The 14,028-nt window shown below is 26.3% G+C and overlaps 2 pseudogenes; both read left to right on the plus strand.

Annotated features, from left to right (window-relative positions):
- The first annotated feature begins 208 nt into the window (after nt 1-208).
- LOC137826479 (expansin-A8-like) lies at nt 209-2,594 on the plus strand (annotated as a pseudogene).
- A 2,639-nt stretch (nt 2,595-5,233) lies between these two features.
- Nucleotides 5,234-6,603, plus strand: LOC137826954 (expansin-A1-like; annotated as a pseudogene).
- The last annotated feature ends 7,425 nt before the right edge of the window (nt 6,604-14,028 follow it).

Below are 14,028 nucleotides of genomic sequence, written 5' to 3' on the forward strand. Positions count from 1 at the left end.
CGTTGGGGGATGCATGTGCTGGTCTCTGGCCTACTAGATTAGCGGTTGGGAATCTAAACCAGAACCATAGCATGTGCCTTTGATTTGGCACTTGTTCTGTGCCTTTAAGGAAATAACCCTACCATTGTGCTTGTCACTAACCAAAATCATGCTTATAAATACACACCCCTCAATTGGCTAAAGCATTCATCATCACAGCATAGCAAATTAAGTACACATTCCCCTGTTTTGCCTCCTCTGTTCAACCAAGTAACTTCCAATGGCACTCCATGCAATCATTTTTTGTCCTACTTATTCTCATTTTTATCCACGTTAACATGCACTTGAAGACTGCCTTTGCTGACTATGGCGGTTGGCAGGGTGGTCATGCTACTTTCTATGGCGGTGGTGATGCTTCTGGCACAATGGGTCAGTGTAACTTTTATCTTTATCTATCTTCAAACAAAACTACTACATGTAAGAAACATTGACAAATTGAAACTTTTCAACATCATTATTATGTCTTTAATTTCTTAGACATTTTGACTACCCTAGTAAATATCTTTTAGACCAAACTTTAAGTGATTTTGACAGTGCTTTCTAATTTGAATTGAGGTTTTCACTAGCCATGTGTGTGCTAAAAGTTTGCAATAGTAGTCAACATAGACTACCAAGATAAAATTCCAACTTCAACTATAAAATAACATAGCCACATCCATAAAAGTTTATCTAAGTTTTGTCTTGTTTTCTAACTTTTAACCCTTTTGTTTGATGCGTTCAGGAGGTGCATGTGGCTATGGGAATTTGTACAGTCAGGGATATGGAACTAACACTGCAGCTCTAAGCACTGCTTTGTTCAACAATGGCTTGAGTTGTGGGGCATGTTTTGAAATGAGGTGTGATGATGACCCAAGATGGTGCAAGGCTGGCACCATTGTTGTCACTGCTACAAACTTCTGTCCTCCAAACTTTGCTTTGCCAAACAATAACGGTGGTTGGTGCAACCCTCCTCTACAACACTTTGATATGGCAGAACCAGCCTTCCTTCAAATTGCTCAATATAGAGCTGGAATTGTGCCTGTGGCATTTAGAAGGTACCATAAACATATCTCAACCATAATTTCCCTATTTTTATGAATGAAAAATTGTGTTTGCATTTTCAACACCAAGGTTTGGAGTGTGCAAACTGCATCATTCACAAAACTTACATCGATAATTTAACTTTTTAAGAGATTAATGTGGTCACTAAAACTTCAAAACAATAGCATAATGACACAAATTTTAAAGTACTAAAATCTTTCAAAATCACATTTCTTCATTATCCTTAGGTTTTCTAACTCCATTCCTCTATTTAAATTACCAACTCCTAACTCAATTAACCTCCCTTAACCAAAATTTTAATTAATGAGAAGGAAAAAACTCATTACTAAATTGATTGATAACATATTTAATTTTTTTTTTTTTAAGTTTTTGACATGTGTTTGTTTGGTCTACCTTTTCTTTTCTGTTTCAGCTAGGTCTTAGTCTTTTTTATATATATATATATACATCATGTATTTTACTCTCTAACCTACAAGTAAATAAGAATTTTTTTTGGATTTTTTTTCTCTTCTTTTCTGTTTTTCTCTCTTTTACGCTTGAGTCATTGTTTTTTTTTCATTTGAAATTAGAATTCATTAGAACATCTTGTTTTTCATTGTGATTACGTGCGATCCATTTGATTCATCACATCAGCCAAGGAATATTCATCTACACTGACCGTAATATTGATTACTAATTCATATTTTTAAAATATTTATTTTCTTTTAATAACTAAAAGTCTCACCCTTTGTGACAAATTTCATAAATTATCTATTTTGTTGAACACATTTAACAATTATGAAAAAAATAAGAAAAAAGAGAAACAATTGTGTTTCCAAATACTTTGTGTATTGAGATCTTGAATTATTTGATATTGATAGAAGAGTGCATATATAATTTGATTTAGCTTGTTCTAGTTTCCTACCAACCTACCTAGTTAAACCCTTCTTTTGTTCTCTTATTTGGTGATGATGACAACAGGGTGTCTTGTGTGAAAAAGGGGGGAATAAGGTTCACAATTAATGGACATTCTTACTTCAACCTGGTTTTGATCACCAACGTCGCGGGTGCAGGGGATGTCCATGCAGTCTCCATCAAAGGGTCCAGAACTAGCTGGCAACCTATGTCAAGGAATTGGGGACAAAATTGGCAGAGCAACTCCTACCTCAATGGACAAAGCCTCTCTTTTCAACTCACCGCCAGTGACGGTAGAACTCTGACAGCCTTCAACGTGGCACCAGATAACTGGCAGTTTGGTCAGACCTTCCAAGGGAGTCAATTTTAGTGAAAAAGAAATCACATGTTATTATATTAATATTAACTTTATTTTAGTAAATTAAAAAATGTGATTACCTATATATTGTGTGAAAATTAATCCCCAACGGGATAATAATTAAAAAGGTTTTAGGTGTTGTTGATGCCACAAGAGTGTTAAGAGAGGCATTTATATATAATATAAAATAGAGCACCCGTTATAGGGACTTCCCAATTGTACTGTTATATTAAATATTCAATTCCAGTTACTATTAATTTCATCTAATCCTCAATTTTGTACATGTCAATTGAAAAAAATAATTAATTTTAATCACCAACTATTCACTATATTATAAAGTTGCTAACCATTACTTTAATAACTACTTAAATATCAATTTAAAAAAATTATTAATAATAGAAATTATCTTATATATAAATAATTTTCTTAATATCTAAAATGGTATTTAATTTAGTTATAACTAATAATTTTTTTAAAAAAATATTTATATTTAATAATTTTTTATAGTTAAAAAATCTTAATTATAAATTAAGACTCACATTGAAGTTAAAATATTATTATTATATTTTATATTTCAGTTACGTTTACAATAAATATATAATTATTTATCGAAGAAATGTATATGTTTTAAAACACATCCAGTTGTCACTTGAAAAAACTCTTATAATCCTATAAATAAATCTTCGAAATATATGCTATATAGGTAAATATATGCATTAAATAATGTTTAAAAAAATTATACTCAAATAATTTCTACAATTTTTACTGTAAGGTGGAGTTAAAATGTGTAGATGAAAAAAAAAAAGGTAAATCAGAAAACTATACAACTATTTTATTAAAATAAAAATATTATATTTATTGAAAAATAATATTGAAAGGCAGACAGAAAAACAATTTTAATTTTTTTTAAATATATACCTCAAACTATATTAGACTTTCTTTAGTCAACAATAACGTAATTTATTATAAATTAAGACCCACGTTGAAGTTAAAATACTATTATTATATTTTAGATTTCAGTTAACTTCGTTTATTTATTGTGTGTGATCATAAATATTTCTTAAAGAAATGTATATGTTTTTAAAACTCATTCAATTGTCACTATAAAAGTTAAATATATATTAAATCATGTTTAAAAAACGTTTACTAAGTATACTCTAATACTTCCTACCATTTTTACTATAAGGTAGAGTTAAAATGTGTAGGTGAAAAAAATAGTAAAATAGAAAATTGTACAACCATTTTATTAAAATAAAAATATTATATTTCTTGAAAAACAATACTGAAAGGCGGATAAAAAACAATTTAAATTTTTTAAATATACCTCAAACTATGTTAGACTTTCTTCAGTCAACAATAAATGTTTAGTTTATTATAAATTAAGACCCACATTGAAGTTAAGTGTTATTGTAGTTTAGATTTCAGTTACCTTCGTTTATTTCTTACATGTTACAATAAATATTTTTTTGAAAAAATGTATATGTTTTAAAACTAATTTAGTTGTCATTAAAACATAACTTTATTACCAAAATCACGATCGATACATAACTTTATTACAACAATCATAAAAAAAATTATTAAATAACAACTAAATTTAAAGATAATATTTTAAAAGAGTAAAAATTATTGATATTTAAAGAGATTTCTATTATTAATAAAAAATTATAAAATATTTTTTAAATTATCTAAATTAGTTATTAAAGTATTAATTATTAATATTTTATAGTATAAATTAATCTTAAAAAACTAATAAAAACTAATTTAAAATATAAAGTAGTTAGTATTAATGATCACACCAATTTAAAAATTATTTTATAATTTTTTATTAATAATAAAAAATATTAAATATTAATAATTTTTTAGTTTATAAAATGATCTCTAATTTAATCAATGTAATAATTAATTATTGATTATTAAAATTAATTTTTGTTTAATAATTTTTTTTAGTGATTCCATTGTTTTATAAGCATTTGTATTAGTCAAATTATTTTTCAAACACAATAAGTCCAACTACTTTTAAATATAAAAAATCTCAAAATAAATTCGAAAGCTTAAATAAGACTTATCAAATATTGAACATAATTTTCTTTTTATAAACATCTAAATCCAAACATATCTTCTCCTAATTGTCAACTTTATTCCTAATATCATCTATTCCCCATGTAATTTATTTATGAAATCATTAAAGTGACACTAGTAACGAGGTAAGTCTAAATGTCAAACATGATAAACACAAATATTTGAAAAAAATACAATTAGTATAATTTAAGTTTAAAATATTAAAATCATAAATATATTTAATCAATTTATAATACAATAAAATCATTAAATATAAATAATTTTAAAAACTAAAATTAATTAATATTAACTAAATTAAAAAATATTTTAAAAATAAAAATAATTATTAGTCTCATTTTTATTTAATAACTTTTTAATGCTAATTTAAGGATTTTTTTAAATCAATAAATAAAATACATTTTCTTTATTTTATAATAGAAATATTTATATGAATTTTTCTTGTAACAGTTTTTATATATCTTCCTTTCTTAAATTTTGGAAATAAGAAAAGTTTTAAAAATGTAACACTGTTAAACTGAACTAAAGGAGTGATAAATATATTTATGATAAACAATAAATAAAGAACAAACACAATAACTAAACCATTAAAACTTATTATGTTCCATACTATATGTCATCAATGAAAAATTAATGTTTTAAAGTATAAATTAAAGAAAATGTGTTTATCAAACACCCTAATAATGTAAGTAATTAACAAACCAGAAATAAAATTAAATAGTAATGAAATGTTTGAAGTGTAGAACTGTGCTTGTTAACTATTCAGCAATTTGCTTCTTATAAATAGAGGTTCCCTCTTGCATTCAACTTCAAAAGAAACCCATTCAACCAAGGCACTTCCAATGTCTAACCATGCATGTTCCACTGCACTACTTATTTTCATTTCTGTCTTTGCAGAAATGCACTTGCAGGGTGCCACTGCTGCTGACAGTGATGGTTGGAATGGTGCCCACGCTACTTTCTACACTGGTTCTTCCCAAACCATGGGTACGTTACTTAGATTCTATCTTTGCTAACATTTGTTTTTTCTTGGTTTTTGTTTTTTTGTTTCATATTAGGTTTGTTGACATCATATGAATACATGCAGGAGGTGCATGTGGTTATGGGGATTTGACGAATGAGGGATATGGAACTGATACTACAGCTCTAAGCGCTGCTTTGTTCAACAATGGGTTGTCTTGTGGGGCTTGTTTTGCAATTAGGTGTGTTAATGATCCAAAATGGTGCAAGCCTGGGTCGGTTGTTGTTACTTCTACAAACTCCTAGCAGTAGTGGTCCTGGTTGGTGCAACCCTCCTGCACAACACTTCAACTTGGCAGAATCAGCCTTCCTCAAAATAGCTCAGTATAGTGCTGGAATTGTGCCTGTCTCAGGTAAATTTCATCAATCCATAAATTTTTCAGGTTGGAGATGTATCAACTAGATATTAGAACATTTCATTATATATAAGTAGATGCAAATTTCACTTCATAAATCGGTTTTATGAAGTTGAGTTAAGCTTAAAGTCCACTTCGTAATATTGTATCAGAGTTATTTCGAGTCTATCCTACTAAGTGTTTATTGGCTTTATCCGACCATCCGTTATGAGACCGTTTCATTGTATATAAGTGAATACAAACCTCACTTCACGAGCCTATTTTATAGGATTGACTCAGACTTAAAATCCACTTCGTAATACCTCTCTCGAAAAAGAAATATTTTTTTTGTCAAATTTGTAACCATGCAAAACTGTTACACGCATTAATAATAACGTTTATAAATAACACTATAACCGTAACTAAATAGACTTTATTTTATAGTTTCTAACAACGGTTTTAATTTATTTTTTTTGGTCTCTTATTTGATGATGACAGAGTGCCTTGTGTGAGAAAAGGGGGAATACGGTTCACAATTAAAGGACACTCTTACTTCAACTTGGTTTTGATCACCAACGTCGCGGGTGCAGGGGATGTCCATGCAGTCTCCATCAAAGGGTCCAAAACAGGCTGGCAATCTATGTCAAGGAACTGGGGGCAAAATTGGCAGAGCAACTCCTACCTCAATGGACAAAGCCTCTCTTTTCTAGTCACCACCAGTGACCGTAGAACTGTCACAAGCTACAACGTGGCACCATATAATTGGCAGTTTGGTCAGACCTTTGAGGGCCGTCAGATTTAGACTGTGCAATGTGGGGTAGGTTAATTGAATAGCTTGTAGGCGCTACTACCATTGATTCACAATTGTACCGTTCTAATAAATATTAAAATTAAGCTTTCAATCTCTTATTCCTATTTTTCAATGTCTCATTCTTCATCTCTAAAGAAAATATTTTTTTATCGTTTTAATTTAATATATACACAATAAAAAATATTTAATAAAATCTCATCTATCTTAATATTTTGTTCATTATTGTGATACGACGGCAAATGAAATTGTTTTGGAATTTATGGGAAAATATTTTACGTTCATATATGCCGTATATGAATTTTGTAAGGCTCCGTTGATTTTATGATACAATAATTTTTAATATTTATTTTGATATTGTCATTGTTTACTTTTTATTAATACCCAAATGTATACATAAAAACTCTGTCATGAGTTAATGTGATTTAAAACTTAAAAGTCTATTATTTCAAAAAGAAAAGAATGTAAAATTCCTTTAAAAAAAATCATTTAAAAGTGTTTTTTTAGTTAAAAACATATTTATCCTCCGAGTGTGTGTTAACTGCATACATTAAATACTGTGGTGTAATATTAATTATATAGCTTATATTTCATTAATATATATTTAATTTCAAAAAATCGTATTTTCAATAAGCATTTATTATATTTTCATATTGTATTTAATATTTAATGTTACATTATAAATTTCATACATATTATATTTAATGATATTATCAACTATGATGATATATACATATATAATACGTATGTTTTTAATATATAAATTATAAGTAAATCCATTACTTCATAAGAACTTAATATTGTTTTTATCTATATCAGTATAAAACTGGATTGTCTACATTTGTTTTATGCAAACCTGTTTTCCTTATTAATAATATTTTTATATTACAATACAAAATTTACCATAAAAAATTGAAACCAAAAGCTTTAAAAACTAATATTCAATGAAATAAAAGAAAGTAACATAAAAAAAACTAAAAACGTGTTTGATAAGACTAATAAATTAATTAAGAGTTATAAATTATTTTGAACATAATAAAAGTATTTTTTAATCACATCAATTAACTTATTTATTTATGACTTTTCACAAATGAGTTACAAACTATTTCATTTAGGTTCTGTTCGTTTCTAGGCGAAGAATGAAAAAAAAAAATTAAAGTGCAAGAAAAGTTGAAAAAACGAAATATATATGTATGAAAACATGAAAAACGAGACAGTTTTTTTCTTTGAAACTTTCTCTTTCCTTTCTGAAGAGATTTGCGGGGAAAGTTGGATTTATATTAATTTTGTTTTAAAAAAGTAATAAACTACATACTGATTATATATATATATAAATTATATTTTAATATATATATATATATATATATTACATTTATAATTTTTATATTAATTATTAAAATTAATTTGTATATTATAATAAAATAAATAATAAATAAAAGATTAATTTTAATTATTAATATGTATTTTTTTTAATTTATTTTAATTCTAATATATATTTCTAAATTTTTTTATATTAAATTATTTTATAATTTTTTAAAAATTTATTATTTATCAAATTTATAAACTTATATTTTATACATTTAAAAATCTTTCACAATATCACATCAATTACAAACTTCAATAAACTTTCCTCACAAATCTACTATAACATACTTCAATCCAAACAACTTCACTTTCCTCTCAAATCATTTCAAATCTACTCCCCAATCCAAACACAGTCTTAAACCGATGATTTTAAACTCGTAACTTATTTAATTTTCTTATCATCATCTCTTATATTTTAATAATTTTTTTATTATATTTCTCTTTTATTAATTATTAACTATTTCAGTTTCATAAAAACAATTAATTATTATACTTTGTGAAGAAAAAACAAATATTCAAACAAATATCAAATAACAATCTTTTTTTGTCAAAATCGCCACCCTCCGACATTTAAATACCCAATTTGTATTACGTTTTTTTTATTTTGTATATATCATTAAAAAATACCACATCATATTGTCAATGACGACACCAAAACAAATTATTGTCAACTTATTTATTTGGTTTGCCATTATACTAGCTTTAATGGTCGTAAACAAAATTAACAAATTTTATTTTATAAAAATTTATTATGTCATCTTAACATTTAAACATATAATATAAAATCAAGTATATAATATATTTACTATAAGTAATAAAAAATAAATCTAATAAGTTAAGATATTTTTTATTTTTAATCTATTGTTGTAAATTTTTTATTGATTATGGTATAAGAATGAGAAGTTGAATTCTATGCATTTTTATCCGTATTTATATTTAATTCCATTCATTTCATATAAATCTTGAAAGGTTGGGGAGGATCTTGATTAACTCAAGTAATGTTGGAGAAGAGAAATTATATGGAAATACTATAACATTTGGTGCAAGCAAGAAGTATAGAAATCAATTTGTGTTGTATTAATAAAAAGTAAGAACAAAAACAAGTAAATAAGTGAAAACAAAAATGGATTGAGAGGAGGAAAGAAGTAACTAACATGTCACCTTTAATCCAATAATTAAATGATAAGTGCAAGGAGATTCACCACTTGAGAAATTTTATCAAAAATGAATCAAAACAAAAATAAAGAACTCTCAAAATTCACAAAGAAAAAATTCAATTATGTTTACAAATGAATGAGACTTCTATATATAGAGAGAGATTTTGTCCCAAGGAGTGAAAATGACAAGAAAAAGGAGTTAACTTTGTTAATCAACAAGTTAACTCACTTAACTAAGTTTAGCACATGTTAATCCATTGAAATTGGGGAGTTCACATTTAAATTTTTTTTTTCAGACATCCCTCACAATAAAAAAAGTTTGAGGTTATTTATAAATATAAAAGACGATTAATGTTAGCCCCTTCCCCTTTTATTTTCGAGGAGTGAGATTGTTAAACAAAGTTACATCAATAAGGATTTTTCGCCTTATGTTAATGTTGTGGAGGTATGGTCCTGCCTTAGGTGCCTTTTACGAGTAATAGTCATTTGTGGATCCATAAATATCGTAACTTGATTGCTAAAAAAAGGCTTATTATTTTCTTGTCGATTTAAAAACCAGATTTGAGCATATGAAGGTAGATGACCTCATATTGAGGTTGACACATAACTCGGTTAACACATTCAGGAGACTAGATGGTACATAACCCCCTCGATTCAAACCTTAAAGGTGAATAACATAAAGTTGAAATCAACATCAACCTAAGTATATGAAGTTCCTTATGATAAAAGCTAATCGAGTACACGAGATTAGACGATACACAAACCCCACATTTTGAGCCTTACAGGCGAAAAACTATCCAATGTACTTGAGTTTTAAACGAATAGTGGTTTCAAGCAAGTAAACTAAAATGGTGTCACTTATGAGAAAATTTGATGTTTCAAAATTATATTGAGGACTACCCCAAATGTCATTTCACTTGACACATTACTTTTCGTCAGTCGTTATAGTTACTAATATTGTTTAATAACACACACAAGTTTTATGTCACTTCTATTTCCCCTCTTGTAATAGTGTTGCCTATCACACTAACTCCTCATTTAAAGCTCTTTATAGCCATTTATTGTTATGCAAAATTAAGACACTAATTATGTGCTTGAATTTAATGAATGCACATTGGTTTTTAAATGTCATGTGTTTAGTTTTTTCTAGGTGAATTTACCTATTCATTAGGATTGTGTTGTTATTGGTTTATTTATACCTCTAGACTCTCTTGTTTGAAGCTTCGAAGAGCTAATCTTATGAGTTATTTTCTATGTTTGTTTGGACATCTCTTTTAAGATTTTGGTTCATTGTTGGGTTTTCTAGGTTTTTATTTGAAATGTTTCAGGCTTTTGGTTGGGCTTTTATTTTAACTTTTTGAGAACTTTCTTGTTATATTTGAATTTTATGACTCTTGGTGGAAATTTATAGCTTTTTATTTGTGAAGTTTTTTTATATATAAATTTTAGAGATAATGGATTGTGACACTTGGTATCATTGGGCAAATTCGATCTTATTTTTTAGACTACAAGTATACCTCCACCAAAATCCCAAGGAAAATTGTTTTAGATATTTGCAGTGGGGATGAACCCGTATGTGATCACCAACAAGCTGACCAAGTATACTTGAAATTGTACATACGTGAGATATATTTAATTTTACATTCGTTGATTTGTGAAAAAGTGCACAACTTTCCTAAGGTTGATAGAAAATAATTAAGTAAATATATTGAAGTAGATCTTAGTCACAATCTTTAAAACTACCTTAAGCAAGTCCATTGCCTTGGCTTATATGTTGAAAATCCAAGCTCGTGAAACATAAGCAAACTACATAAAACATGTTCGTGTTAAGAAAGAAAATTAGGATAAGGTTGCTCACTTTAAGGGAGAGATAAAAAGTTAAAAAATACATGACAACCTCGAATATGAAATTCATAATGTTTGAGGTTGATGTGAAGGCTAAATGTAAGGTCCTAAGAGTTGTTCAAGATAAGCATGGAACAACCTTAAAGGCATGTAATAGTGAGAATAAGCAACTCCTAGATTCATAGCTTGTCTTAAAGATTAGAGTGGGAAAAACTCTCAACGTTGAGTTTCGAGTGACTCTAGAACAAACCCAAGTGACTACTATGAGCCTAATAAGGTAACATTAGATGGACGATTATTGATGAAGAATGAAAATGTTTTTATAGGTTGTTAGTTGCACTAAGTTGTTTTTAACATGTTTTTTTACTAAAAATGTTACAAATAACTTTTATCTTTAAGATAATATTCGATAAACTTTTTCAAATAATTGTTTATTATCGTATGTTTTTATTAGGTGACTATTGTGTATATATTTAAAACCTTCACTTCCCTTATTTATGCCAGGTCGAACCAAAGATTGTTAACATAAAGGATAATAAATCAACTCAGTTGGAACTATAAGTCATTAGTATATAGGCTAATAAATCAATGCGATCGAAGTTATAACTCATTAACATAGATATATAAATATATACCAATAAATCAACTCATTTAGAGGTAAAACTTACTAAATGTGATAGAAGTTATAATTCATTATCATATATACTAAAAAATCAACTATTGAGAGATAAAATTTACTAACATATATTCTAATAAATCAAATCTGCTATAGCTAAAACTCATTAACAGATATGCTTATGAATCAACTCAATCAAAGTTAATACTCATTAGGACACAAACTAATAAATGAGCTCAATAAGAGCTAAAACTAACACATATGCTAATAACTCAACTTGTTGGGAGTTAAAGTTTACTGACACATAGACTAATAACTCATCGTGGTGGACTAACATACATTAATCCATAAACTAATAAATCAATTAAATCGTATAATCTTAAAAGACAAACTTCATGGTAAAATTTTACAATTTAAGTATTTAATATTATTGTCTTTAATATAAGAAATTTATTTGTATTTTACAGAAAATAATTATAAATGAAGACATTCAAAGTTTTTAACCTAGTATTATTAGGAAATTTGTTTTTTTAATTAGTTTCAAAAGTAAAACACTAGTTAAAAAATAATAACTAAAAAATAATTAATAAATAAGATTTTTAAACACTACCATACTAAGTTAAAATAAAAATTATTTAATTTAACCGGTAATATATGACTATTTTTCAATTAAGGAAACAGAACACATGGTGTACTAATGTAATATGTTGATTCACTAGTGGAATTGAATTTAATTCGGTTTATAATATGTATCTGAACGATTTAAGATTAATATTCGAAACAAGGACAGTGAAAATATAAACTAAATTTAAATTGATCATCCATTACAAACTACTTTTATGTATAATTTAATGCCATTTTAAGATTATGAAAAGAAAATTAGTGTCCTTATCATATTTATCAATCAAAACACTATAATATTTTTTGTAATATTCATAACTTATCAGTAGTTAGCAAGGGTTATAGAGGGTTTATAGATAGAAACTGAAGTTATAGGAAAAAAATACAAGTTATAAGAAGATGTAGTTTGACATAATATAATAAAAAATAACATAAAATTTTCCATATAACTTGAAAGTCATTTAATTGATTATCGATATAATGGTGTATAAGTGTTTTTTTCCATATGTTTATATAAAATCTTAAACTTTGTAATTTGTTCTATTTTCATATAATTTACATTATCCTAAACAAGCCATATACGTCCATGATAATGAATTTATGTTACTATTGAACTTTATTTTACGATGTATTTATGGAATAACGACGTGTTTTACATATGCAAGTATAATAACTATTCTTTTAATGAATAAGTGGTTTTCTTACACGTTGAAATAGTTGTAATTAATATTGTATGTATAAATAATTGTTTGTTCTTGTTCATGTAAAAATAATTTGTTAAATACTTTATTTGAAAAATGTATTTGTCTTGTTTTTACCAACTATTTGTTCGAAATTTTATTTTTTTGAGTTTGATATTATAGGATCAAAGATATTTATGTTGTAACTCAATTTTTTATTTATTTTATTTTGCATTTGAATCACTTCTCTTTGGAACTTGTGTATCCTATCTGTCAACTCACATTTCCATTTAACTCAATTTAAATTTTACTTGGAATATATGTTGAAATTGCCCTATTACTTATTGGAACACTCACAACAACTTCAATTATTTAAATAATTATAACACACATTAATAACTTACAAACGTGAAAAAAACTCTAAATTGAATATTATATGACAACAATTCATAGTTTTGATCATTGATTATTTTTACATTTTTTTAAAAATGTCATTAGATGAAGAATTGAAGAAAATAAAGTGAAAACTCCATAAGATCTTCCTTTTCCCTCTCAACAAGACAAACAAACAAAGAAGTAAAAGGAAAGAAAGAAAAAGTTCATGAAAAATCATCTTTATTTAACCTAATGCTTTATAAAAAGCATTACCATTAATAAATTAAAAACTATATTAAAAATTAATAATAAAATGACATACCATAAATTAATCTAAATATTATTAAAGAAAATAAACCATTAATCATAAAGTTTTTCTTTATCTATATGTGATTCTATATTAGTATTTCTATTTATAATTTCTTTCTTAATATCATTATTATTAACAAAACTTCCAGTTTCAATGTACTTCTAGAGTATTAAGAACTTATCTCTTATAATTTTCTTACTCTTAATTAACTTTTTTTTTTCATCATTATCAACCAAAAATAACATTGGCATAATTGATGTTCAGTTATAAATAATCTGAATATGAAGCTATGTTTATTTACACATAGATAGTTTCTCTCTATTTTTATTAACTAAAATCACTTAACTTTGTAACAAGGTGAGAATTTTAAACTTCAATGCAATAACATCCAAATTACAAATTACACATATTATTTTATTATTTTATACAACACATTCATAGAGAGTTATTTTCATAAATTTATAGATTACTATTATCTTTGTTGACAA

This window comes from Phaseolus vulgaris, chromosome 8 (genome assembly GCF_000499845.2).
Source record: "Phaseolus vulgaris cultivar G19833 chromosome 8, P. vulgaris v2.0, whole genome shotgun sequence".
Taxonomy (NCBI): Eukaryota; Viridiplantae; Streptophyta; class Magnoliopsida; order Fabales; family Fabaceae; genus Phaseolus; species Phaseolus vulgaris.